A 23,577-nucleotide genomic window follows, 5' to 3' on the forward strand; every position below is an offset into this window, starting at 1 on the left:
TCACTCAATTTATTAAGCATCACCAGAGTTGAGGCACAAAGGAAATTAAGGGCCTAAGAGTGAGAAGTGAAGGCAGAGTGCATTCTGAGGACAGCAGCTGGTAGGGGATAGGGGAAGACCTGAGAAACACCATGAAGATTCTAGATGGATTGCTGAGCTCAGAAAGCAGCTAGCAGGCTAGTTTAGCAGGAACATATGGTGTTTATAGAGTAGTATTGTGAAATGCGTCTCAGAAAGTTTGTGGGAACCAGATGGTAAAGGATTTTTTAATGCCAGGTTGAGAAATTTATATTTTGTCCTACAGGATGGGATGGAGAATTTTAATAAGGTGAATGACAATGGTCGAATCTGTGTTTTAGGGAAATTACTTTGGAAGCTGTGTAAGGGGATGGATGAACTGTTGAGGGGAGAGACTGGATCCAAGGAGGGTACTTTGATAGTCCAAGTAAGAAAGGATGAGCAATCAAACTAGAGTGGTAGCCAGAGAAGTAGAGAAAGGGAGTCAGATTCAAGTGAGGCTAAGGAGTGGGGAATAATTAGAGTTGTTTAGATATACTTTGTTATTCCTAATTGGGACAATTGGGACAAAGTAGCAAAACTAACAAAAGTTTGGGGGGGGGGGAACAGGTTGATGATGCAAAGTGAAAGCAAGCAATAGCGGGGGAAATATCAGTATTCTTCCTAGCTCTGATTATTGACTTTGTAATGATGTGACAGTAATGTTAAAAAGAAAAAAAAAAAAACCAAAGTTACCTTCTGTCTTACACAAAAGTACGTACCTCTATTGGCAAATCATGGCTTTCCTTTGGAGATTCACTGCCACAAATAAGCCATACTTTGTTACAAAGAGAAAAAAGGGTTACTTCTAGTATCAGAAGCCCCTACCTGATGAAAGGGGGTATTCCCACATTCTGAATTTTCAAGCATAACTGAATTATAGAAGATTATTAAACTCTGACAGATAACTAGTTATGGTAAATAACTAATATGAATATTAGCCTTACGTACCCACCCAATTTTTCTCCATCATTTAAAATTACACTGATTCTTAGATTATGCTGTTGTTGGTACAAAGTAATCTCTATTAAACTAAATTAAGGGGAAGATGATCAAATTCTGATCAAATTAATGAGTTTTTCTGAAGTTAGGTATTCTTTCCCCAGAATTGAATTTCCTCCATAATCTGTGGTGGGGGAGGGGGGAAGGAGAGATGTTTTAATGTCCACTTCTCAAAATGCTCACACTGATGAATGATCCAGTAACTCCTTACTTTTCAGACAATAGATACAATAGCCAGTTGCAACAGAGAAGTTGTCCTCTGATCTGAGCTAGGCAAAATCTGAACATTTTATAATCTCTCATGCTGAACTGAGAAGACAAAAAGATAAATGAGGTAGTACAGACTGGGAAGACAAATGACTTGTAGAGTTGAGTCAGTGGGGTAGAGCAACTGAGTTGTGGTTGGAATATTCTGGGAAAAGGTAATATATTAGCAGGATAATTAATTACATCAAATTGAGCAGGTGTTTTCCATTGTGGTACCAAGAGGCAAGATGGTTTTCCATGGGAAAGAAAAGTCTTTTCCAGTCCTTCAGGACAGCACTTACCTTGTCTACCCACAGCCCTCTGCAAAAATGCTAACAAGTGACATACATGCTAAAATATCACTCCCTGTTTCTGCTTTATCTGAATTATAGCAATGCATGAAGTTATAAGGAGTTTACATTTAAGCCTCACATAAAGAAAACCAAACTATCCAAAAGAGGACAGGGCTGCCTTGAGAGGTAATGAGTTCCCTTCACCAAAGATCTTCTCTCCCTAGAGGCACCTGCTGGGGGTGGGAGTAGGAGGGGGCACAGTAAATAGAGTGCTGGATCTGAAGTCCAGAAGACTTGAATTCAAATCCAGCTTCAGTCATATACTAGCTGTGTTACCCTGGGCAAGTCACTTAACTTCTGCCTGCTTCAGTTTCCTCAACTGTAAAATAGGGATAATAATAACATCTATCTTGCAGGGTCTTTGTGAGGATCAAATGGAATATTTATAGAACATTTAGCAAAGTTCCTGACATATAGCAGGTGCTTAAAAAATGCCTGTCCAGAGGAGCCAAGATGGCAGAGTAGAAAGACACACATATGCTAGCTCCGAACCCACAGCCCATAAAATATCTGTAAAGAAGAACTCCCAACAAATTCTGGGGCAGCAGAAGCCACAGAACAACAGAGTGGAGGAGATTTCTGTTCCAGAGAGCCCTGAAAACCTCATGCCCCAGACCCAGTGCAGAGCCCAGCCCTGCCTTGGCTGTGCGGCACCTAGAGGAGCAGATCTGAGCAGGCTTCAGGGACAGAATCTCCAGCAGCCGCACAGGTCCCTCCGCCCACAGGTGACAAGGGTCGGCGAGAGGGTCTTTTTGGGTGGTCGAGAGGGGAGTGGGGTGTCCCTGTAACTCAGGCCCCCTCGGGAGGCAGCAGCAGACAGGGGCTCCCAGAGCAGGCAGGAGCTCAGATCCATTGTTGAAGGTCTCCACATAAACCCCCTGGGGGAACTGAGCCCCCTGTGGTGGCCCTGCCCCCACCTGAGCACCTGAACTTAATCTCACACTGAATAGCAGCCCCGCCCCCACCGCAAGCCCTGAGGCTGGGAAGCAGCATTTGAATCTTGCTGGGGATGGAAGCTCAATTCCATGTGGACAGTCTCGGGCGGGTAAAGGTGGCAACTTCTAAATCTTAGAGTTCTCATGAGGCCCCCCCATAAAACACCAGGGAATCGAGGAGTGAGACTGAGCAATCTCGTGTATTTCCGCCTCTTCCCGTGAGAAACGTGATGGGAGGAGCATCCCCCTCGAGACTGTCCCGGATTTGGGCACACCTATTGTTATCTAACAGGCGCGGTATTTAGGTGCAAACTATTCGGCCAGAGAGCTTAATTAGGGTCGGGAAAGCCCGAAGGCGCTCTTAGCTCCGGAGGGGCCCTTACAGGACAGAGGGCTCCCTTTTCCCTCTCTTCGCTCTCCCCTCCCCCTCTCTCCCCACTTACACTTCTACTTCCAATCTCTTACCGTAAGATCTTTGCCTCCTTGGGAGATTCCTCGCTCCCTCCTAAGGAAGAATTCCCCCCTGCACTTGTAACCAGAACCCTGAATAAAAGCTTAACCCTTGTTCGACTCTGGGAGGTCTCTTCTCTCATACGACTATCCGGTTTGGCCAGCCGAAGACCTTCGAGAGGTAAGGTAAGAAGACTCGGGTAGCCCTCAGGCCTCTAGGCCTGGCAGAATCTCAGACCCCAAGCCCTGGCTGGACAGATCTGGAGTCCAGGTCAGGGTGGAGAGGACACTCAGAAGTCAAGTCACTGCCTGGGAAAATGCCCAGAAAAGGGAAAAAAAATAAGACTATAGAAGCTTACTTTCTTGGTGAACAGATAATTCCTCCCTTCCTTTCTGATGAGGAAGAACAATGCTTACCATCAGGGAAAAACACAGAAGTCAAGGCTTCTGTATCCCACACATCCAAAATAAATATACCATGGGCTCAGGCCATGGAAGAGCTCAAAAAGGATTTTGAAAATCAAGTAAGAGAGGTGGAGGAAAAACTGGGAAAAGAAATGAGAGAGATGCAAGAAAAGCATGAAAAGCAGGTCCAACACCTTGCTAAAGGAGACCCAAAAAAATGCTGAAGAAAATAACACCTTGAAAACTAGCCCAACTCAATTGGCAAAAGAGGTTCAAAAAGCCAATGAGGAGAAGAATGCTTTCAAAAGCAGAATTAGCCAAATAGAAAAGGAGGTCCAAAAGCTCACTGAAGAAAATAGTTCTTTTAAAATTAGAATGGAACAGATGGAAGCTAATGACTTTATGAGAAACCAAGAAATCACAAAACAAAACCAAAAGAATGAAAAAATGGAAGAGAATGTGAAATATCTCATTGGAAAAACAACTGACCTGGAAAACAGATCCAGGAGAGACAATTTAAAAATTATGGGCCTACCTGAAAGCCAGGATCAAAAAAAGAGCCTAGAATCATCTTTCATGAAATTATCAAGGAAAACTGCCCTGAGATTCTAGAACCAGGGGGCAAAATAAGTATTCAAGGAATCCACAGATCACCACCTGAAAGAGATCCAAAAAGAGAAACTCCTAGGAACATTGTGGCCAAATTCCAGAGTTCCCAGGTGAAAGAGAAAATATTGCAAGCACCCAGAAAGAAACAATTCAAGTACTGTGGAAATACAATCAGGATAACACAAGATCTAGCAGCTTCTACATTAAGGGATGGAAGGGCATGGAATATGATATTCCAGAAGTCAAAGGAACTAGGACTAAAACCAAGAATCACCTACCCAACAAAACTGAGTATAATACTTCAGGGGAAAAAATGGTCTTTCAATGAAATAGAGAACTTTCAAGCATTCTTGATGAAAAGACCAGAGCTGAAAAGAAAATTTGACTTTCAAACACAAGAATGAAGAGAAGCATGAAAAGGTAAACAGCAAAGAGAAGTCATAAGGGACTGTTTACAGTTGAACTGTTTACATTCCTTCATGGAATGAAAATATTTGTAACTCTTGAAACTTTTCAGTATCTGGGTAGTGGGTGGGATTGCACACACACACACACACAGAGACAGAGAGCACAGAATGAATTGAATAGGATGGGATCATATCTTAAGAAAATGAAATTAAGCGGTGAGAGAGAAATATATCGGGAGGAGAAAGGGAGAAATAGAATGGGGCAAATTATCTCTCATAAAAGAGGCAAGCAAAAGTCTTTTTAGTGGAGGGGAAAAGAGGAGAGGTGAGAGAAAAACATGAAGTTTACTCTCATCACATTTCACTAAAGGAAGGAATAAAATGCACACTCATTTTGGTATGAAAACCTATCTTACAATACAGGAAAGTGGGGGAGAAGGGGATAAGCAGAGTCAGGGGGATGATGGAAGGGAGGGCAATGGGAGGAGGGAGCAATTTGAAGTCAACACTCTTGAGGAGGGGCAGGATCAAAAGAGAGAATAGAAGCAATGGGGAGCAGGACAGGATGGAGGGAAATATAGTTAGTCTTACACAACATGACTATTATGGAAGTCATTTGCAAAACTACACAGATATGGCCTATATTGAATTGCTTGCCTTCCAAAGGGAATGGGTGTGGAGGGAGGGATGAAGAGAAGTTGGAACTCAAAGTTTTAGGAACAACTGTCAAGTTCTGTTCTTGCTACTATGAAATAAGAAATACAGGTAAAGGGGTATAGAAAGTTATCTGGCCCTACAGCACAAAAGAGAAGATGGGGAGAAGGGAAGGGAGGGATGATAGAAGAGAGGGGAGATTGGTGATAGGGGCAATTAGAATGCTCAGTGTTTTGGGGTGGGGGGAGGGGACAAATGGGGAGAAAATTTGGAACCCAAAATTTTGTTAAAATGAATGTTAAAAATTAAATAAATTAATTAAATTTAAAAAAAAAATGCCTGTTCCTTCCTCCCCCACTCCTGCTCCGCCCCACCCTTGGAATTCACTCCTTCCCTCAAATCTGCACCTCTTAGATCTGCTTCCATCAGATCTCAGCTAGTGTGCTGGGGTGTAGGGTGTGTTCAGGGAGGACTAGTATTTTGATGTGATGGCTGCCAAGACCTTTTCCAGGCTCTTTCCACCTTCGGTGTTCACCTGTTCCACCCAATTCTCATCTGTAGCTCCAAGAAGTTGCAGCATTCACAGCAGCCACACCCCAGTAAACCATTTCAGCAGATGGGCCAAACCAGGTTAAGGGTAACCAAGGGGTCTCAAATCCATTGGTGAGTTAGGGGGGTATCTACCCCAAGCGCATGAAGAATTCCTCTAGTAGAATAGACCATAGGGTCGTTTCTTACTGGAAGCAACAGTGAGACTTGGCAGCCCCCTGGGTGTTGGAGCAGCCTTTTAAGGATCACATTGCCCACGTCCTAGCATGAGGAAGGGGGCTAGAAAAGGTGCCCTAAAAATTGTCTGTTTACCCAATCCTGGCCTGATTCCCACGGCAGGCGGGGAATCCATACTATGCAGTCAAAACACAAAAAATGTACAAAATGTACAAAAACATCTGCAAAGATGATTCCACTCACCATCGGCACATGGAACATGTGCACACTAACAGATAACACAAAATTCAGTAGACCTGAAAGACGAACTGTTCTTGTTGCAAGAGAACTAAACTGGTATCACATCCAAATAGCAGCCCTCAGTGAAATAAGGTTGGCAAATGAAGGCCAGTTTACTGAAGTTGGAGCTGGACACACATTTTTCTGGAGTGGAGGCAGTGAAGGGAAGCACTGTGAAGCTGGTGTGGGTTTTGCAATCAAAACTAATCTAATCAGCAAGCTGGCATGCCTGCCAAAAGGAGTGAATGACAGGCTCATGACAATGCGATTGCCACTCGCAGGAAAACCCCATGCCACCATCATCAGTGCCTATGCTCCCACCATGACGAACCCTGATGAGGTTAAAGAAAAATTTTACGAAGACCTAGAGACCCTTATCATGAATGTGCCAAAAGAGGACAAGCTTATAATTCTGGGTGATTTTAATACTAGAGTAAGCTCAGACTATCAGACTTGGCAGGGAGTCCTAGGGAGGAATGGAGGTGGAAACAGAAACAGCAATGGTCATTTACTGCTGAAGACTTGTGCATCGCATGACCTTCTTATCACCAACACTGTTTTCCATTTACCTAAACACAATAAAATTTCATGGATGCACCCTTGCAGCAAACACTGGCACCTAATAGACTACATGACTGTAAGGAGAAGAGACAGACAAGATATGACAAGTGACAAAGGCAATGTGTGATGCAGAGTGCTGGACTGATTATAGACTTATCCTTTCCAAGCTAAATACTCATATTCATCAAAAATGCTTCCTCCAAGGCAAAATGACTACCAGAAGAATTAATGTCAACAAATTAGAACTCTTCTCTGAGTCTGAATGGTTTTTTGCTAACTTGGAAGGAAAGTTGAGCCAACCCATAGTTGGCAACAGTGGAGCAGAAAAGGAGTGGACAGCTTTCAGAGATTTGGTGTACAGCACTGTATTTGCTCACCTGAGTCAGAACACCAGTAAACACCAAGACTGGTTTGATGAAAATGATGGGGAAATTCAGAAGCTTCTAAATGAAAAACAAGAACTCCACAGGATACACCAGCAGGATAGTTCATCCACCTCTAAGAAGGCAGCATTTAATTCCATCAAAAGAAAAGTACAAGCAAAGCTTAGAGAAATGCAGGATTCCTGGTTCAGTAAGAAGGAGATGAAATTCAGTCTTATGCTGATAGTAATAATCTAAAGCACTTTTATAATTCCCTGAAAGCTATTTATGGACCAAAAACCTATGGTGCATCACAGCTACTCAGTGCTGATGGAGCCACATTGATTAGTGATAAGGATATGATCCTAGAGAGATAGACTGAATACTTCCACAGCATTCTCAACAGACCATCATCAATCAATGCTGAGGTCATTGACAGTTTACCTTAGGTTGAAGTCAATCCCTCCTTTGCTGAACTTCCAACTGAAGAAGAGGTTTTAAGGGCCATTAGGCTCCTTTCATGTAGCAAAGCACCTAGTGCTGATTCTATTTCAGCTGAGATTTACAAGGTAGGGGGACCATTGCTCATACAAAAGCTGACTGAAATTTTCCAGATTATATAGCAAAAGGAGTTCAAGGATACCTCCATTGTCCATCTCTATAAAGGTAAAAGGAATAGATTGTCCTGCGACAATCACAGAGGGGGCTCTCTCTTAGTCACTGCTGGCAAAATTCTTGCTAGAGTCCTACTTAATAAGCTGACACTTCACCTGAAAGATAGTCATCTACCTGAGAGCCAGTGTGGCTTCAGAAAGGGCAGAGGAACAGTTGAACAGGTGTGTTTGCTGCCCGACAACTCCAGGAGAAATGCCAGGAGCAGAAGAGAGGTCTGCACACAACATCTGTAGATCTGACAAAGGCCTGTGACACTCTTAGTCATGAGGGCTAATGGAAAATTACATCAAAATTTGGCTGCCCAGAGAAGTTCATCAGTGTTGTACATCAATTTCATGATGGCATGTTTGTCTGGGTTATGGATAGTGGTCAATGCTCCCGTGCCTTCCCAGTCACCAATGGAGTGAAACAGGACTGTGTGCTTGCTCCTATGCTTTTTAGCGTGATATTTTCAGCCATGTTGTCAAATGGTTTAAATGAGGATGAACGTGGCATCAAGGTCAGCTACCATACTGATGATAAGTTCTTCAATTTGAAAAGGCTACAAAAAGCCAAGACCAAAGTGCATGGAGGGTTGATGCATGATTTTCCGTTTGCAGATGGTTGTTCACTCAATGCAGCCTCTGAAGCTCAGATGCAACAAAGTATGGATCAATTCTCCGCTGCTTGTGCTAATTCTGGCCTAATAATTAACACCAAGAAAACACAGGTGCTCCATCAGCCACTACCACACCATCTATACTTGGAATCATCGATTACAGCAAATGGAAAAGTGGATAAAAGTGTGGTGGATAAGTTCACTTACCTTGGTAGTGTACTTTCCAGGGATGTACACACTGACAATGAGGTTGATGCATGAATTACCAGAGCTAGCTCAGTGTTTGGGTGGCTCTGAAGAAAAGTTTGGGAGAGAAGAGGTATTAGACTGACTATCAAACTGAAGGTCTACAGAGCTGTTGTGCTGACGTCATTGTTATATGCCTGTGAAATATGGACAGTCTACCAGCGTCATGCCAGGAAACTGAATCACTTCCATTTGAATTGTCTGAGGACAATTCTGAGAATCACCTGGCAGGATAAAGTACCAGACACTGAAGTCTGTGCTCAAGCTGAACTGCCAAGCATTCAAACTATGCTTCAGAGAGCACAACTCCTATGGGCTGGCCATGTTGTCGAATGCAAAATATACACTTGACAAAAAGACTATTTTATAGAGAACTCCCATGGGACAATTGATCACATGGTGGTCAGAAGAAGTGATACAAGGACTCTCTCAAAGTCTCTCTAAAGAACTTTAGATCTGATTATGCAACATGGGAGACACTGGCACAGGACTGCTCAGCATGGAGTGCCCACATCAGAAAGGGTGTTGTGCTCTATGAGCAAAGCAGAATTGAGACAGCACAAAGTAAACATAGGATGGGCAAATTTGGAGTATCCACCCCAAATATTCATATGTACTATGTGTGCCCAACCTGTGGTAGAGCATTCAGAGCTCATATTGGTTTGATCAACCACAGTCGTACCCACTGAAACTTCACTTTATAGTGGTGATGTCATTTTGGTCCTCTTCAAAAAGGAAGGACAACAACCAGTGTGCCACTATCAGCTTAATGCATTTTCCAATCCCCTTAAGTGGCTAAGTATATTCTTTCTTATGAGTATTGTGTAGCTGATAAGAGTGTTGGACTTGGAATCAAGAACGCTTGGGTTCATACCCTTCCTCTGATACTTACTTTACTAATGATGTGACTATGATTAAGCTTCTTAAACTCTCTAAGGCAGTTTCCTCATCTGTAAAATGAGAATAAGAGTAGAGGTTTTCCTGGTCTCCTTATCTCACTAGGTGGTTGGAGCTTCATAAGGTACATAAAGAGCTTTTGTAAACTGAAGTGCTAAATGAATATTTGTACTTATATGGGTACATATTTTATTCCCACTCCCACATCCAGTACAAAGTAAGCTCCTTGAAATCAGAGCCTGCTTTTTCATTTTGTTTTTGTAGCCCTAGCACCTAACACACAGTCTAGCACATACTAAAGCTTAATAAACACTTATTGCACTGACATCTCCTTTTAAGAAGAACATTATTGACAAGCTGGAGAGCATCTAAAATAAGAAAAAAGGTGAAGTCTCAAGTTCATGACAAGTGAGGAAAGTCTATAGAAATTGGGGGTAGTTTAACTTGAAGAAGAAAAGACTTGGGGGGGGGTGGAGGAGAAGAGGACATGATATCTATCTTCATGTATTTGAAATTATGGTTGCTATGGGATACCCACCCCCAGATCATTCTCCCTCCTCTCTCAAGGAATCCAATACCTGGTTCACCATCCTCCTCTCCTCCCCAGTTTCTGCTCTCATTCTGCCCTTATTAACATTTACATAGAGATTTCCTAACTTCCCAGTTCCTCAGCCTCCTTAAATTCCAAGACTTCAACTCAACCACACATAGGGATAGATGATCACACACTAGATATCACTAGAGTTCCATTTCCTTATTAGAAACTCTTGACATTCCTCTATCTGATCATAACCTCCTATTCTTCTATCACTTCCAGGCCTCACTCCTCCTGAGAAGTGAACCTCCCATTCCCCTACCCTTCATTTCAGTTTCCTCCCTTTCTAATCTTGACTCTACCATTGGCTATTTCAATTCTACACCGTCCTCTGCTCTAGAACCTCTTCCCTCTTGTCTTATTCCTGTAAGCTCTTGCCAAATCTCAATCTTAGATTACTTCCATCATATGCCTTGTTTGCTCTGCACATAAGACTGCTGAACATTAGAGGAAGAAACACAACTGAGCTAACCAGGTATATCATACATAAATATTATAAATTCATGTTATCCAACCTCAAAACTGGGTTCACACTATAACAAGAAAGTCCCTTTAAGTCCTCCCTAATTGATTCCCAATTTCAATCCCTACAGAAGCTATTTCAAACCTTCTCTTCCCTTCTTAACAGCATCTTCCCCACTCCCCCACCTCACCCCCAATCACCTAGCCAGCTGAGGACCTAGCCTCTTTACTGAAAAAAAAAAACCAAAAAAAACCAAGGTCATTTCAGGAGAATTCAGATCATCCCACCTCCAGGACCAGTGCTCTATCCACTATACAACCTAGATGTCCCTAGCCTCTCCAATTCTTAAATAAACTTCACTAGACCCCACCATCTCTCAAGCTTTCACACTATCTCTCTCCTCCCTTTCCCAGACTTCTTGAAAATGCTATCCACACTTACCACTTCCTCTCTTCTCATTCACTCAAACCATCGTTTCTGGTTTCTTACATCATCACAACTTTCTCCAAAATGACCACAATAACTGCAAAAATGTGATGGGTTTTTTCTTAATTCTCAACTTTCCCAACACGTTTACTGCATGTAACACCGTTGATCACCCTCTCCACCTAGATATCCTCTCCTCTATAATTTCCGTGACACTCTTTTCTCCTTGTTTTCAGTTTCCATTGCTGATTTATCATCCATATCATGTCTCTTAATGTTGGATGTTCCACCAGGTTCTGTCTGAGGCCCCCACCTCTTCTCCCACTACACTCTCTCGGTAACTTCATCAGATCCCATGGGATTCAACTGTTCATCTCTATTCATATTTATATATCCAGTTCCAGTCTCTCATCTGAACTTGACAAACTGCCTATTAAACATTTATAAAAATCCAGAAGAAGATCTCCAGAGCTTTGAGCAGATCCTCTTTCAAGAATTTACTGAAGGAACAGGGACAACATCAGAACACAGTGAAAAAGCTTTGGATGAGATCATGCAGGTTGAAATCTGCATAAAGGAGAGAGTAGCCCTCCTGGATGCGATCATGGATCAAACCCTTCCCATTCAAACACTTTGGAATTCTGAGAGAAAAACCTAGCTTAGATGTTAAGTGATCTTTCCAAGATCACCCAGCTAATAAGTGGGGGAGCTGGGCCTGGCACCTAGGCCTGGTCCTTTCTCCATTACAGCAATGTCACTATATGGTAGACAAATAGAAATTAAAATGTCATAGCCACTAATCCCCTCCTCTCCCTTTTTTAAATTAAATTTTGTTTTCAAATATCAAGCATTTATCACACACATACACACACCCCATATTGGCCATGTTCAAAAATGCATGCCTTATTCTGCATATCAGTCCTTTACCCCAAGGTGAGGAGGTGAATCTCTCGCCACCTTTCCTTTCTTCTAGATAAGCTTTGCCTAAAGTTTCATTATCTTCAAGGATCTTCTTCCTTTTTTCCATCTCTCTTCCATGTAATCCCTCTATGCTTTTCTCAGCAGTATATGTAATATTGCCTCCCCTACCTGGGACAGCCCAATGAACAGAAATAAAGGGCTACATACCTGGTGGTTTCTATTGAGTTAGCATACTTCAGTGAATGAAGCACAAGCCTCCTGTCAGAAATCATAAATTGCCAAACTGGAGTAGGTTATTTAATGTAATTATGCAATCAAATAACTCTTTCACCTAAAAACGGCTCCATAAAAAAAGAAGGGAAGAAACAGTGACAGCTGTTAACCGTAAGCTCCTTGAGAGCAGGAATTGTCTTTTGCCACCTTTTGTATACCCAGAGCTTACTGAACAAACTTCCTGGCACCTATACCCTGGGCTGTCTAATCTTGAAAAATAAACACACACACACACACACACACACACACACACACACACACACACACACACACACCCAAAAAACCCAAAACAAAACAAAACAACTTGTGCATAATAGTTCAGTTTCTTATACAATTCTTTTCCTTTGTTCTAAGCTGGGTAGCACAGTACATAGAGTGCTGGGCCTGGAGTCAAGAAGACTTCTTCCTAAATTCAAATCTGGTTTCAGACACTTACTAGCTGTGTGACCCCAGGCAAATCATTTAACTCTGTTTGCCTCAGTTTCCTCTTCCGTAAAATGAACTGGAGAAGGAAATGGCAAATCATTCCAGTATCTCTGCCCAGAAAACCCCAAATGGGTCACAGAGAGTAGGGTATGCCTGAAAAACAACTTAACAATATACTGAAACATCTTTATTGATGATTTTTAAGGTCATAACTACACAAAAAATTTAATCTTGACTTATCTGTACAGGTACTAAAACTGTCAGCATTTCAGTCTGAGCTCATATGACCATCCTGACAGCAATACACAAGTCCAAAGTGTAAATGATGACAAGTGTCTTCTGGAAGTTATTGCTTTAAAGAAAGCTGGGAAAAGCTGTCCCATGTTTAGTATAACAAGCCTGTGCTTGGTTATGTCCATGTTTGCCAAATTCTTCTGGGAACAATGGTCAGGATGCATGAAACTATGTGACACACCCAATTACTGAAGACAACTTTGATAACAAGCCTGCTTCTCTGTGTATGGCCTGTGATCTACATTCTCAAACATCCAGTAAAGGAACATCTGGGCTATGGCCTCTGGCCATTCTCAAGAGACTGTCAAAGACAAGTGAGCAGAATACCAAACCATTTGGCCTGGGCACTTTCTTATGCCCGGCTAAGTTGCAGGATAGAGGATACTCCATGGCCAAAACATGTGCTTTCATAAGAAAATAACTGTTAAAAGCTATGCCAAAAAAATAAAGGACCATTTTTTTAAAATGCAAAGAACAGAAGGAAGTTGGGGAAAATGAACAAACAAGCAGGATAGTTTGAAAGTAACGTGAAGAATTTATGACATACTTTAAAAAATAAGTGGTATGAAATAGAGATTCATGGTTTCATCTAGAATCCTTTATGTTCTGCGGTGCTTTTTTTTAAATGTTGAAATTCAGAATCAAAATTGTTTCTTCAAAAAGAAGTGCTGTTCATAAGGTATCTTCAGCTTTGCACCCTAGATCCTAGGAGCCCAATAAATTGCACTAAATGTGAAAGTTTAGTTGAACAAACTCAATGAAACTTAGGTGTTCTTACTATGTCTACATAGTAAATACTTTTGTGTAAGTTACTTAAATCTGGCTACTATGATTGTTAATGGAGAACAAATCAATGGGGGCTTGTGAAGAACACCACTAGAAACATAGGACCTCTGGTTACCCTAGAGCCTCAAGATAGTAGCAGTCACCTCTAGAGATTAGCCCAACAATGTGAGTTGAGAGTTGAGGGAGTAGCCCCAGATGACATGCTACATTCATGTACTTTAAACTTGACTAGTCTGTTACACATGTACCGAGGTCAGTAATAAGGGTCCTACAAAGTTCTAGGGTTATACTAGGATTTAAAAGGGAAGTCTTGACCCTAGAAGTTTCATGACTCACTCATATTCAGGTTGACCTGAATGGTCTGGTACTACCTCCCTCTGGTCAATAGCAGAATGCTAAGTAAAAGCATAATTATAGTAGTGGGGCAGTACAGTGGATAGAGTGCTGGGCCTGGAATAGGAAGACTTAAGTTCAAATCCAACGTCAGATACTTATTAGCTGTATGACCCTGGGCAAGTCACTTAACCCTGTTTGTCTCAGTTTTCTCATCTGTAAAATGAGCTGGAGAAGGAAACGGCCAACCCCTTCAATATCTTGGCCAAGAAAATCCCAAATGGGGTCACAAAGAGTTGGATACAACGGAAAGGAGTAGAGCTGTGCCAGTCTGTAGATTAAAGCAGAAATCTGACTCCACCAGTATTTTTAAGGACCATCAATTTTGTATAGCACTTTAAGATTACAAAGCACTTTAAAACAAACCCTGTGGAGTCTCCAAAGTTAGTTTTCTTCTCTCCATTTTGTAGATAAGGCCAGAGGAGAGATAATGGCTACTAAGTGATACTAAGTTATTTAGTATAAATACCAAAATAGTAACTGTACCGGCCTAATTGCTGTGGGCTACCCGAGTCTTCTTACCTTAGTCCAGGTCTTCGGTGGCCAGGTGGATAAACGTATCAAGAGAAGAGACTTTCCAGAGTCAAACAAGGGTTAGGCTTTATTCAGGATCTTGGTTACATGTCCATATGCCAGGGAGTTCTTCCCCAGGAGAAAGGGACCCTCCTCCTCCCAAGGAGCAAGGATCATACAGCGAGAGGAGAGGATGGACGCAGAAGAGGGGAGGGGAGGGGAGGGGAGGGGAGGGACACCCCCCCCCCCAGGGGACCCGGAAGCAAAAGGGGATCCCTCAGGCTTTCCTGTCCCTACTTAAGCTCTCCCAGCCACATAGTTTGCACGTGAATACTGTGCGTGCTCTCAGCCTCTAGCTAATTAACAACAGGTGTGCTCAGACCACGGACTAATCTCAAGGGTGGGATACTCTCCCCAGCAAGTTTCCACTGAGAAGAGGTGGAAAAACAAGATAGCTAGTGTTTCACTCCTCAGTTCCCAGCTGTTCCCTGGGGGGCCTCGTGAGAGATCTGAGGTTTAGAAGCCCTCATTTTTACCTGCCCGAACCGTTCACATGAGAACTGAGCTTACACCCCAACAAGTAACTGTTTCTCTTTTACCCAGGAACCCTGAGGGTCTTCCCATCCAATTTGTTTTTTTTTTTTCTTATTAAAGGGGCCATCCCTTGAGTAACTACCTAAAGAGGCCTATTCACTGAATAGGTGTATCTCACTCAAAGTGAGAATCTGATGAGACTTTAGCCTGAAAGGGCCAGGGTCTCCCATGGGATCCTGGGCCATCTCCAGTTGTCCTGATGAATATCTGGTCACTGGACCCAGATGGCTCAGGAGAAGAAAGTGAGGCTGGTGACCTTGCACAGCCCTCCCTCACTCAAATCAAAGTCAACTACAAATCATGTCATCATCTTGATGCCATGGTCCTCTTCCAAAGGACAAACACAACAACTACAACTAAGTGATAATGCTAAAATGGGAATTCAGGTGTTCTGATTCCCAGTCTCGACAGGAAACAGCCACATTCCTTCTCCTGGGCCATGTAATTTTTATCAGTGGCAGTTTTTAAAGGAGGCCTTTCTACCTCCCACCTTCAAGGTTCAATTTGGATGGAAAGGGACCTAAGAAATACCCACCAGGTCCAAGGCAGGTCTTATGGAAACCAGACAGTAAGAGGGCTGCGCTCACAAGCTTAACTTAACTGCAAGACAAAGAGGCAAAATCCTATTACCTATACTCTAGGCAAAGGTGACTCTGCTTGCCCACCACTGAGGGGAAATATTTCAAATTCCAGTGTTTCTGCTTTGAATTCATTAAATGTGTGGAAATATCTATATGGTCCATATTTTTATATTCAAGAGTAGCAGCAATTGTGCTAATTAGGAAGCAATTCGATGGTGTATATATGGATGTCTGAACATGACAACTACTACTAAAACAGTCTGCAGAGAGAGTAGAGAAAACCACAAACTGTCAGAAAGTAACAAATTCTGTTCATTCTCCTATCCTGCAATCCCTGTTTTTGCTGTCATTTCATTACCACTACTTTACTCAACCAACATATACATATTGCTAGAGAAACACAAGAGTGTTTACAAAGTTGTTCCAACCCTGTAAATTAATATTCCCTCACATAACCATCTGTCTGTAACTTCTGCATTGGTACAATGATGACTCCTTCAGCTTGGTTTTTTAAATTTTTATGTAATTTGACTTATAATTAACTTTGATGTGAGAGAAACATCGGAGTCTGGAGGCAGGAGAGGGGAATCCTAGGAAAGACCCTCTAAAAGGAGCATTTGAGAATAGGGTGAGATGGGGAGGTAATGCTGGAAGCCCTTGACCTACGGTTGTTAATGCTGCCATCTTAACTATGGTCCTGAACAGCCTGGACCAGCACAATCAGGATGCTAGAAGGCCAGCTAAAACCATTCATTCTGAACACAAGCAGAGATCCCAGTTCTCAGAAGCATATCTCATCCTAGTTTATTTCTTATTCCCAGTTGCCAGTGACACAAGAAACATACAAACACACAGAGATTTATCTTAATAGGCTTCCCCATAGTTGCACATTATAATTTAAGCAATAAGCCATTTTCCACCCACTTTTGATTCCGGTGCAGAGGGCTAAACCAATTTCTTTCACCTTGCTTTGCATGTCATAGAGGTCTTTGTAGTGTCCTGAGGTTCAATATAATCAATACTAAGTCATTTGTGAATAGATCTTCTGATAACCTTTGAAGGTTAGGTAACTTTAACATCAAGGAGGAATCTTCCTTTTTTCTAGACATCTTCCATGACAATGACAAACAGTTTGGCACTTCATTTTGTGTTCATACTCTGTAGATCACTGAACAAAGTTATTATCAAAGTTGCATTTGTCAGTCTTTCATAACTTGGTTAAAGATAGTTTTAAAGATTCTTTAGTTTGACCAAGCCTACATGATAGACCATTCTCATAAAGGCTTTATAAAGATGAATGAAGTATATTCAATAGTAGCCGATATCTTCTGTTCCCTTTTTTCTTTTTCTGCGAAGTGTTTGTTAGTATTTCCATTCTTATGAAACCTTTCCCTCTTTGAAGAATCTTGAAAACTGATCTGAGTGCCTCCGGCAGGGACTTCTTTAGGATGTATCTGATCAGGTCAAATGGTTTTTCCTAACTCCCAGCTACCTTAAGTACCATTGCTACTTTCTCTTGAACTACACCTATCCTTATCACCAATTAACACTGATCACAACACTATATTGCAAGCCAGTCTTTCTTATTCATCACATTTGTTATCCCTTCTTTCATCGGCATAAAATGTCCTTAGATGAGCTGACTTAGCTGGATCTTATGCCAAGCCCTTTTTAGCTATAGTTTCTTTTCAATAATTCATGGTTTTCTATTAACCTCCTTCAAAATGAACTTAATTTTTATATGAAGTAAACTGGAGAGTCTAATGTGACCCTTGGCTTCCTTATGACTAGACTTCAAGTCAATTAAGATTTGTTAAGCACCTACTGTATACAAAATACTTTGCTTAAGAACTAGGGAAGGGAAAAGTTTAGAAAAGATAGTTCCTGCCCTCACATCATTTATTTTGTCTTCTGGCCAAGCAGAGATTGACAAAGAAGTTACGTGTTCACAGTATACCAAAGAGTTTCAGACCTTAGGACTCTTTCAGTGCCCTCATTATAGTTACTACTTTTAATGACTACTGGAATAAATGCCTTTAATTGTGTCTGTTTACCATCTCTGCAGAATTTTAACTAGTCAGGCTAGATCTGCTATAATCAGGAAAGATCTCTTCTGCTTTTCAAGCTCTCTTACCTCATTAAAAATAATTAGTTGATCTGAGAACTCAACCTCCCCCTACAACTACTGGTTTCCTTCTCAGGCAAAGGTAATTTCACTTTTCATGTCAATGTCTGCCATGTATACCAGTTTCCAATTCTCTCCTCAAAGACAGTGACACTGCAAAGCAATCTGTAGACTTTGTCCTTCTTCAATTCCTGATCCCAGAGCATGTTTTCCTTGCCATTATTCACCTCCATTTTGTACATGCACACTTAGCTTGGAAAATCTTATCAAGTTCTCTACTTTACCTCCTCTTGGCCCAGCTAAAATTATTTTCTTTTTCAATTAACAAGCATTTATTTTCTCTCCCTTCCACGCCCACCCCACCAAAAAGAAAAACAAAACCCTTGTAACAAACATGCCTAATCAAGTAAAACAAATTCCTGCATTTTTCATGTCCAAAAATATTTGTCTCAATTCTGCATCTTGATGTATCACCTAAAAGGAGGTGGATAGCATAGATTATCATTGCTCCTAACAAATCATGGTTGTTCATCACACTGTTCAGAGTTCTAGTATTTCAAAGTTGTTGGTTTTTATGAAGTTGTTATTGTATCAGCTGTTCTAGTTCTAATTGCTTCCTTCTGCATCAGTTCATACAAGTCCAGCTTTCTCTAAACCCATCTCTTTTATCATTTCTGATGGCACACCAATATTCCATTACATTAATACACCTTAATTTGTTCAGCTATTCCAAGTTGATGGGCATGCCCCTAGTTTCTATTTCTTTGACACTACAAAATAGCTACTATAAATATTTTTGTAGTTGCACATCTTGGTCCTTTTCTCTTGGACCTTTTGGGGAGTACAGGCCTAGTAGTGAGGGAGTCGAGTCAAAAGGTATGCAGAGATTAGTTACTTTTGGGGCACAATTCCAAACTGTTTCCCAAAACAGCTGGACCAATTCACAATTATGCATTAAGGTTCCTGTTCTGTAGAAGACCCTCCAACACTCGCTATCATTACCTTTTTTATCATCTTTAAGTTGATGACCATAAAGTAGAAACTCAAGAGCTGCTTTATTTTTCTCTAATCTTTATTGATAACAGCTACAATTAGTTTCATGGTAGTCTGTTGGCTTTCTATTATCTCAATCACTCCCAAGGAATGATGACCAATTTTCCCATGAAATAATGTTTCATACTGCCTTTGGGTGAACTCAGTAGCCAATGAAAGCAACTCAGCCAACTCACATGATTGTAAGATCATATAATCATAAGATTCTGAGCTAGAACAGACCTTAATGATCATTTAATTCAAACGTTCCTTTTAAAGAAGGGGAAATAGGTCAGAGACATGATAAGAGTTGACCACACTCCAACAGGCAGTAAATCATAAAACTAGGAAGGAGGTCCTTAAATTTGCTTGTTTGCTTTGGCAGTTGGTAGGGCATTCCACAGATCTCCAACCCTAAAGTCAGGAAGACAAGTTCAAATTCAGATTCAGTTTCCTCATCTGTTACATAGAAATGTTAATAACTTCTACCTCCCAGGTTGTTGTGAGGACCAAATAAAATAACTGTAAAGTACTCAGCACAATGCCTGGCACATAGTAAGTGCTATATAAATGTGAACTATTACTATTTGTTTTGGGTTGGGGGAAGAACACACTGAGGAACACATTGAAGCTCCTGGATTTTAGCATCAAGAACTGAGTTCAGATCATGCCCCAGATATTTACTAGCTGTGTGAGCTTGAGAAAGGCACTTTACCCTCTCTCAAACTCAGTTTCTTCATCCATAAAATATGGACCATTCTTGCTGATATCTACGCTTCTTTTTGCTCCCCTTTTTTTTTGGAGGCAACGAGAATTAAATGACTTGCCTGGGGTCACCCAGCTAGTAAGTGTCTGAGGCCAGATTTGAACTCTGTTCCTCCTAATTCCAAGGCTCTACCCACTGCACAACCTAGCTGTCCCTGATACCCAGGTTTCTAACCTGTCATCCTTTATTCTCTCCTCTTTCACTTCCATTTCCAATCAGATGACAAGTCTTGTTGAGTTGACCTCCCTTCTATCCACTCTCATAGTCACCCCCTCAACTCTCTTGCCTCCGGCCTCTTCCTTTCCAATCTAATCCACCACAGAGTGGTGAAATTCATAACGATTTGACCCTGTCACTCTTGGATAATACAGTAACTGCCTGGTATTTAAAACCTAACACCCTCTGACTCCAGCCTGTCTTTTAATACTAATTTCAAATTCTCTCCTTCATCTAGTTAACTTTCCTGTTAAATTGGCCTCCCTGCTGGTCTCTCCATAAGTAACATCCATTTTCCACCTCAGTACTTTAAACTCTTAAGATAAAATATACACTCCTCTCTTTGGTATTTAAAAGCTCTCTAGAGTTCACTGCCACCCAGTCTTTTAGGGTTGATTTCATATTACTCCCTTTTACACAGTCTACATCCAGTCTTGGCCAAATTGGCCTACATCTGATCTCATCTAGTCTCTGGACCCAAGCTGGCCCCCATGACTAGAATGCCTCTCCCATGTGCCATCTCCCATCTGCCTCTTGGAATCCCCAAGCTCTCTATAATGTTCCAGCTCAAATGTACTTTCCTACAATGGGGTCTGATTGACTTCCGCAGTGGCTGAGTTGTTCACTGTATTTACCAACTTTGTATTTATTCCCTTCATGCCTATTCTATATATATTTATACATGTACTTGTTTCTCCCCTAGAGTATAAACTTCTTGGGAGCAGGGATGGTCTCATTCTTTGCATTTGCATCCCCATGGCTACTATATGCCTAGAACTTATTAAGTAAGTAATCACTTAAACAATGCTTATTAACTAACCCCAAAATTACTTTGTATTTGTTCTGTGTATATTTTTGTTTATTTTCCTGTATATATATTGTCTCCTCCTCCCCTCCATATAAGGGTCCTTGAGAGCAATCACTGTTTCATTGTCTTTATATCCCCAGTACCACATAATACCTAGCACACGGTATAAGCTCAATTAACGCTTACTGAATGAATGAATGAAATAAGTGCTTAATATTCTTTGCATGTAGTACTTGGTAACTTAATGTTTGTTGAATCTGAATTTTGTTGAATTTAATCTAAATCGAACAATATGACTTATTAATCCTTGAAAGTGGTTTAGTCTAAATTTAGGTCTGTTAAAAACACTCACTAAAAATTTCACATGGAAAGTCAAAGACAAGATGACTGTTCCATCTAACAATCAAAATACAGCAACTTGCCAAAGCCCTCAAAACAATTTAGTGGACTGCTGAGTGGCAATTATCCAAGATTTTCCAAAGAACTGATGAACATGAACTATTTTCAGTAATTCTGCTTAGATTGTGTCACCTTAGAAGTGAGCTGGGCTAGGCCCCAAATTGCAATAGTCCAGCAGCAACACATATGGGACAGGATTGAGAAACACTTTTTAATATTATCTTTTAAATAGATGTACATTTTTTATTGCCAGAAAGTTCTACTTTACACTGAATATAAGTATTTCTTTTCTGCTATACCAACTCCCATTGGCTTATATGGAAGTCTCAAAGCCTCAAGACAGGCAGGAACAATGTTCAGACCTTGCCAAGGGTATAACACTCCTGGATCTGGGTTCTAAGTTAGGAAACCACACTGTTTTTCCTCTCAGGTTACTCACTCATCAGAAAAAAAAATTCAACAACTATCTAAACTAAAAAACAAGCTAAGGTACTTTTGTGGAATTTTGTTTGTAAATAAAAAATAAAATGTATACCCATCCATTCTTTAAATTAGTTACAGGAAATATTAAAATTCTATTCAATAGATTACAAACGTACTTTTTAATATGAACAAATAAGAGAGAAAGGCAAACAGAAAGTGCAAGGGAGAAGAATGAAGAAAAAAATTTTTTTTAATTTTTTAAAAAGTCTTCAAGAGTAAAATAGAGAGATGCAAAGACACACATAAAAAGAGATAAACCATAAGAGGAAGATAGAAAGAAGAAGAAGGGGCTAAACACTAAATGGCTACCAACATCCCATTTGGTGAGAAAGACAAAGATGCAACTCATTTACAAATACTGCTCTTAGAGGCTGTGGGGGTGAAGGAAGGAGGGAGCAGGGAACAAAAAAAAAAAAAATCAAAGAAGTTGAAGAAACAAATTGTACTTGGCAACTTCAGGCATAATTCCATCAGTCACCACTTAGTCTGTCACTCTGCAAATTATGTGACCTTTAAACAAAGAGCTGAATCTGACCTGTAGGCAGAATTTCCCTGTCCCTGCACTATAGTAGTCATTCACACTAATAGTGCTAAATATGGTAACTGCTATAAGACAATACGGCAAATCAAATTTTCCAAGTCATTCCCTGGCCTTACAAACTGACTGACCAGCCCTGCGCTTCCCTCCCCTGACAGTGGAAGTGGGTAGAGGCAATGTGTCTCCCTCCTGGCCCTCATCAGCTGATAGCAGGACCACTAAGTTCCATGTCTATGAGACAGGGGAGTGGGACGAAATAGGAAAAGAGATGTTCAGGGAAAGGCGGAACTAGTGGCAAAGTCTGACAGGCGTGCACTGTCTGACAAATGCAATGTCTGACAGCTGATTACCTGAGGAGGGACGTCAGGGCCTTTTGTAACCACTGCACCAGAACAAGGCCTGTTCATCTCTAAAGCGGAAATCTTTTTGTGTCCTGAACTCCTCCTTTGTAAGTCTGGTGAAGCCCATACTACTTCTCAGAATACTGCTTTTATATGCATGAAATCAAATACAGAAGATTACAAAGGAAATTATACTGATATAGAGTTTAAAAAGAAAAAATTTAACAAGTTCACAGACCTCTGTTTCAGAAGCCCTGCTTAAGAAGTACCTGTGGGGGACTTTTGGTAAGTGCTCTTAAAAGATCTAGCCAGAAGTGCCATTCTTTTCCATTCTAAGGTTAAGGACACCAGTCTCTATTTTCTTCATGGGAATAAGGTAACTCATTTCAGCTCCTTCATGTGAACTTATTTTCCTGATCAGGCATGAATTTTATTTGTTTTGTTCTTTTTTTCAAATGTGATTGTTTTATTTTAAGATTCACCAAAGAGTCAAGAGTTTTGTTTTGTTTTTTAAAATAACTGCTTTAAGCAGATTCTTGGAACTTTAGCTGAGGGAAAGGAAAAGGGGGAGGGAGTAGAGGGGAAGAGATGACAGGTTCACTAGCTAATTATTAAAATATATAATTAACAAATACCCATTCATTATTGGTAGATCCATCCAGATAAAAAGAAAAGTGCTTTAGGCCGGCACACAACTGATCAAGATAACAACTAGCAAACACAATTCAAATAAGCAACAGAATTCAAGGGAGTTTTAAGTAACAATGAAAACAGGACATCGAGTCAAATGCTTCTTATCAAGTCAAACCTTCATTCAATCCGGGCCACTCATCCAGCTAGGATTGCACTTTTCCTTGGCCACAGCCCCACCCCAATTCCACAACAGTTTAGCTAGAGGATTCCAGCCAAACTGGATCAATTCTGGGGGCTACTTAATCCAGATCTAGGGATTACCAGGCTGAAAAACTTCATCAATAGCCCACACAGAGGGATCCAGACTGTTCAAGGTCATTTCAGAACTGTGAGAATCTCTTACCTTCCCCCCAAGCCAAATTGTTATGGGTTGGAATCCAAAGAGATTATCCAAAAACTGACAAGTCTTAAGAATGTAGTGAGTCCAGTTCAACAAGATGTTGGGCTCC

The 23,577-nt window shown here is 41.0% G+C and overlaps 1 protein-coding gene across 6 annotated transcripts in view; it reads right to left on the reverse strand.

Annotated features, from left to right (window-relative positions):
* The window catches only part of WDFY2 (WD repeat and FYVE domain containing 2), a 159,550-nt gene that overhangs the window by 130,161 nt on the left and 5,812 nt on the right, over nt 1-23,577 (reverse strand). The window contains exon 1 of one of the 6 annotated variants that reach the window (XM_072610481.1): nt 14,562-21,628. The exons of 4 other annotated variants lie outside the window; for them this stretch is intronic. The gene's annotated coding sequence lies outside the window, so the exon portion shown is untranslated. Of the gene's footprint in view, nt 1-14,561; nt 21,629-23,577 lie in introns of those variants that run through there. One more of the 6 variants, XM_072610484.1, reaches the window with a different exon arrangement.

The sequence above is a fragment of the Notamacropus eugenii genome, chromosome 5, assembly GCF_028372415.1.
Source record: "Notamacropus eugenii isolate mMacEug1 chromosome 5, mMacEug1.pri_v2, whole genome shotgun sequence".
Lineage (NCBI taxonomy): Eukaryota > Metazoa > Chordata > Mammalia > Diprotodontia > Macropodidae > Notamacropus > Notamacropus eugenii.